The sequence below is a fragment of the Carassius auratus genome, chromosome 22 (assembly GCF_003368295.1).
Source record: "Carassius auratus strain Wakin chromosome 22, ASM336829v1, whole genome shotgun sequence".
NCBI classification, from domain to species: Eukaryota; Metazoa; Chordata; class Actinopteri; order Cypriniformes; family Cyprinidae; genus Carassius; species Carassius auratus.
Window position 1 is genome coordinate 23,983,142 of NC_039264.1, and position 6,074 is coordinate 23,989,215.

Below are 6,074 nucleotides of genomic sequence, written 5' to 3' on the forward strand. Positions count from 1 at the left end.
GCCACACATCATGTGACTCCTCTTTGTTTTAGACTGCAATATCAGCAAGTTCCTCAACCGGATACTGGGCCTAGAGGTGCACAAACAAAACTCCCTCTTCCAGTACTTTACGGACAATTTCGACTACTTGATCGAAAAGGACAAGAAAGAGGGCAAATATGATATGGGAATACTGGGTAAGAAGCACTTCTTTTGCTGGTATGGTACTTTACGTTGGATTGAGCTGTTTAGATGACAAACAAGTATCTGCTTTCTGTCAGATCTGGCACCAGGCAATGATCAGATTTATGAAGAAACACAGGAGAAGTTTCTAACAGCAGGAAATCCTCAGGATGGTCAAGTTATCCTGTACAAGGTCAGTATTTTTTTTTTAAAGTGTGCCTGAAAGTTGACGATACGCAAAGTTGCATAGATTCTTTCATACAGAGGTTCATAAAAAACAGCTGTTAAATAGTTGAGCTTAGAAAACATGCCTAAGTCACATGAGTTTCATGTGTGACACACACTAAAAACACGTTAATCATACCTTCCAACAAGAGCAAAGTTTATTTTGAGAGCTTGCGCACTGAGAACTGGTTTAACAGCCGTTACTGTAAGTGGTTCCTTGACAGAGAATAAACCCCACTGCAAGACCTTTCTCTTCGCATATATTTGGGATAGGCAGGACATGTTGGACATAAGGATGTTACGATGAAAATCGGTTGAAAATCGATTAAAATATGTGACGATTAAAAATGCCAAACAAATCGCGATAGAATTGGAGTAAGTTAAGGTGGTATTTTCTTTTCACCATGCCTCTGAATAATGCATATTAAAGTCATATTTACAGCGGTTACCAAAGAAACACTTCATTATCGCTGTTCATAAGCGCCACCTGCTGGCAGAGAGTGCATCTGCGTCTCATTCAGCTCTTCTGCTGTTTCCTTCAGATAATGTTTTATGCATAGTTTAACAAAACTAAAGTTAAACTATAATTTCAAATTTTACAGTCTGATTTAGATTAAAAACTACTCATGCTGCATCGTGAGTTCAGTAAAACGTTACATCCCTCTGACAGAACGCTTTTGTTTTGTTAAACAGATAAGTGTAGATAGAGGTATGCCATGGTTGGAGGCTATCCAGAAGGCCAAAACTCTCAGCAACCCGGAAGAAGGCTTCTATTTATCCCATAAAGTGAGTATATATATTAGCAAAAAAGTCTCATCTTTCCAAATTTGCATGTAGCTTCCTTTTAGTAACACAGGAAAGGTGGTTCCTTGGAAGAACCTTTCTCTTCAGGGGTAAAAGGAGGTCATTAGAGTTCCTCCATAGTTGACTCTGCCGCTGAACATGTTTGTGCCTGTCTCGTTTGCAGTTGAGAGGTAACTATCCATGTGTGCTGCTAGCCGTGCAAGGCCAGGAGCGCAACATGATCATCTACAAACCAAACATCGGCAAGCAGGCCCAAACGGAAAGCCTTGAGATCCTCCAACAAAAATACCGCAAGGTGTGTTCAGCTATACTGATCAGAGCGAAAGAGATCTTCCTAAAAATGATGTGCAGAGCTGTTATCTAGTGAGCTAAACAGGTTGAATACAGTGTTGAAGTGACGTTTTCTACCCTTGCTTCAGGTCACTCCGGAGGAGGCACGGGACAGCTGGGAAAACCAGTTCACTTTCTCCTTCAGGAAATGTAGCCATGCTAACTGGTGAGAGAAGAGACCTTCCCGACTTGGTACTAGCCAAACTGAGCCCAATGATTCTAACATGTATGCATGTTTCCTGCAGGAACGGGAGGTGCAAAAAGGTAGAGGAGGGTCAGGAGTGCATAATGGGCACTCGGTTGCGTCAGTATCACATGTTGTGTGGCGCTCTGCTCCGCGTCTGGAAGCGCGTGTCTGATGTGGTCGCTGACATCACCAGCTCCAGCATTCTCCAGATTGTCCGCCTCAAGACCAAGGACAGCAGCAAACAAGTTGGTGAGTCAACCTGATAACCCCCGACGAGCAGATTATGATGCTCTGGTCTTCAAAAGGAAATCAGCATCTTGAAATGGATGTTCTCTCGTTCTCCCAGGTATCAAGATCCCAGAGACCTGCGTGTCAAAGGTGCGTCAGGAGTTGCTGAAGATGGACGCAGAGGTAAAGCAGCGACGCCGAGAGAAGGAGCAGCAAGCTCAGGAGCAGCAAGCTCAGGAGCAGCGTCAGGCCGAGGAGCAACAGAGGCTGATGGCACAGCGTCAGCTTCAAGATTTTTTCAACCCCAGTTTGTTCAGCACTCTGCCGGCCCCCAACCTGCCCAGCTTACCCACCCCATACGTTTCCTTCACCTCATTCCCTTCCAATAAAAACCCTTTGGAAGAAATCCTGGACTCCCAAGTTAGCACTCAAGCTGAGCTGAGTGGGGACAACCTCTCCAGGCAAGCTGACCCTACTGTGGACAACTTCAACCTTGAAGAGTTTATTCAAGAGCAGCCGCAGCAGGAGAGCCAGGCCATACAGGAAAGCAGTTCATCACTGGACAAAGACCTGTTAGAGATGCTACTGTCCTTGAACTCATTTATAACACCCCTTACTCAGACTGCCCCTGCTTCCTCCTCCTCAGATGCAGCTTCGTCATCAGTACCCATGGACTTTTCCAATTCCTTTTCTTCGTCCTTGTCCGACTTCACTCCCTCGCTCACACCGTCTTCCTCCCCGCTCGTCCCTCTCCCCACTACCGACCAGCAGATGCTCCCGTTACCCAACAGCCACTGCAGCTCTGAAGCCATCATAAACGTACGAGAGGTGTTGAACAGCATGCTTCAAGGTGGAACCGAACCACACCAGTCCGTCATTAAGTACCAACAACCCGAGTGAGAGCTTTCCAGTCGGACTCTCCTGTAAAACGCGCACACACTCAGGGCTGTAGTCTGACCACGGCCGGCGTCCTTCTCCGCCATTGGTCTCGGTTCCCCAAGCATGAGACTCTGCTTCACAAGACGGGAGGACGTTTGGTGTTCGCTCTGTTCTCCAGTCCAGTATGATCCCTACAGGATAGTCATCCCTGTTTCGGCATCCTGAATTTTATACACTGGGGCTTCAACGAGTATTGATTTACCAAAAATAGTTCAAGCGCAAATCTTGGGTTTTGTTTCGGTTATATCATACCACAGCGTACAGTATCTTCGGCTCAGGATTGAGCATGCAGGAGTGAAAAGACACTTGAGATACCAATTTGGTTCCTCGTTGGGGAAGCTCCAGGCACTTCTGAAGGTGTTCAAAGGCTCCAAGTTCCTTATAGAACCGTTCTGACTCTCTCCAAAGGGGTCTACCAAAGTGCCGACCAAAAAGAACCTCAAATGGTATCTCAAGTATCTTTTTTTTTTTTTTTACCGTATTATCACTTTTGTGGCAACAGATTCCATGTGGGGCTAGCTGAGGAGCTTAACCTTTGTTTCGCTTCGAACTATCATCAGCTTTTCTTTTCCACGATGAACTTCTGCTAAACAAAACATCCTCTTTTCATCTGAGGAGCAAGAGAACAGGCTACTGTTGAAATGTGCCTTTGGAACAGAATGTAGACATGATCACATACTCCTGTACCGTTCACGGGCAGATGTTTGTAACGTATTTATTGCCTTTATTTATCAGGCCTTGAAACAGTGTGTCTACCTACAGATCACTGACCTGTGCAGCTGTCTCTCTGTTGTTCTGAACCTGAACAGTCTTTCCTGCTGTCCCCTGACAGAACGGTAACGATATATTCGCTTTATTGATACCAAAAGGACTTTTGTCGCACTTTGTCCCTTTCTTAGTACATTTCCATCGTGACCTAGAAACTAAAAAGTCCTTTCTCCCTCACAATCCAGCGTGGATAATAAAAAAGATCTGATTTCTTCGTTGATGCAATGTGAAATGCATCTCTGGTACAGTCAAGAAGAGGCAATAAAACTTTTATCCAGTTGAATTTTAGCCCTTATTTAAGAGATTCATTGCCAGATGTATATGAATATTTGTAACGTGTACTTGATTATTCTTATTTAATTTTAAAGGGACATGATTTCGATTTATTTCATATGTTTTGTTTTATTGATACTATGATATTTGCAAACAAAAAGGCAAACAATTCAAATCGAATTTATTCTTTATGCAATTGATACATTCTTATATATTTTATTCTTATATATAACCACTCCCTATCTCAGGATGAAATTTATGTCCAATTAGTTAACAAAAATGTATTTAAATCTGATAAAATGTATCCAGATGTATAATGTCTAGGTTGACACACATGAAATATTATTTATTTAGCCATTATTGCATATTTACTGCACAGTTTATTTAATTATTTTCATTAAGGGAAATTCTTTCAGCCACATTTGCACTTGAATTTTATTTTTTTTATTTTTTTGTGAAATTGCAAGTAGTTCCTTTCTCCTGCGTATCGTTGTTACATACTCGTAAAATAATTTGAATTGTTCCATAATCATTTAGTGCATCACATAGTTCTTACTTTACAAGTGATCCACAGTGTATCCATTTAGTTTTCTCAGTGCCTCCCCAAAAAAGATGGACATGGGACTTAAGTTTCTGTTATGCATTTTAATAAAGCGTCTTATACAACGAAAGCACTATACGATGAGGCCATTAAACTGGGACAAAGTCTAATTAACCTGTTACTAAATAAAAATGCATTTGACGATTTGCACTAAAACAGCATAAATGAGTTTCTGTCCTGTTTGTGATGCAGTGCTGCCATGTTTGTTTGCTCGGAGCCCTTCATAGGAATGTTCAATACTGTAAACGTCTCGATTCATTGCCTTCGCTTTTATATCAATATGGCTTTTACATAATTTATTGCTCTGAAAAAAAAAAACATGCTACTGACAATATATGTATCTTGACCATTTTATTCCTGTGTTCTTATGCTTTTGTCATTTTCTGTAGGTCTATTTATAATTTAGATTCAATTGTATATATTGTAAAAAAAGGAAAAAAAAGAAAAAGAAAATAGTGCCTTTCGACTGTTTCCTAAAGAAATTTTCTATTTGTATCTAAGGAATGGAATGTATAACAAACTTTGTTATTAACAAAGCAAAAATTAAAATAAAATGTTCAGATTACAGTTTGTTGTGCGTGTATTTTGGGTGAATTGCTGTTGCGTGGTTATATGTTGCCAATATAAAAATTGTAGTTTACTGATGACAACATTTAAAGGGAAAAAATTATAATTATAATTTTATATATATATATATAATATATTTTTTTTTTCCAGAATGCTTAGCTGCTGTTTTTCTTGCTTTTTCTCCATAAGTGTATAAATATGCTAGTTTGATGCTTTGAATGTTTGAATATACATATATTTTAATATACAAATTTTAGAAGACGTCTCTTTGTCTCTTTCGAAGTTTACTAAGGCCCCCTAGTGGTCACCTGTCCTCTGGTAAACAACATCTTGAGGTACTTCTTCAAATATTACAGAATCATAGTTTTGGTACCAGTGTCAAGAAACATGATAAACACCATACCTTTTGTAAATGTATAAAATGCCATAATCCAAAAATATATATACCATTTTGTATTACACTTGACACCATGGATCATTAAGTTTTAAGTTTATAAATGTAAACTTGCAAATGCAGTGGCACAACAAAGCATTTCATGGTAGCCTGCTATTTTGCGTAATATATGTACTCTTCCTATTACTTCAAACAATCTAACCTCATCTTTTGGTTGGGAATCTTGTTTAGATGAAGGACAGAAAACTAGCAGCAGCTACGGACTTCAGGTGCAGGGTTGCCAGATTTTCACAACAAAACCAACCCAAATGTAGTAACCAATGCGGTAAAGGGTTAAAGTAGTCCAATTTCGCGGGAAAATCGAGGACTTGGCAACACTGATCAAGCGCGCATTCCGGATGAGGGCGCTGTAGTGTAGGGAAAATAATTATTTTACACTAAAATTACAAATATTTTTTCAGAGACTTCTAAAAGTACTTTTAGACTAAATAACAAAGGAGGAAAAAATATAAAAACATGTTTATAGCACATAAGATATTACTACAATTTAAAAGTCAAATGATCTTGTCTTATTTTAACACAAAGACTTACTCAGT

General features: G+C 39.9%; 1 pseudogene; it reads left to right on the plus strand.

The window, feature by feature from the left end:
• LOC113040088 (protein strawberry notch homolog 2-like) overlaps positions 1-4,131 on the plus strand; it is a 48,578-nt pseudogene extending 44,447 nt beyond the window's left edge.
• The last annotated feature ends 1,943 nt before the right edge of the window (positions 4,132-6,074 follow it).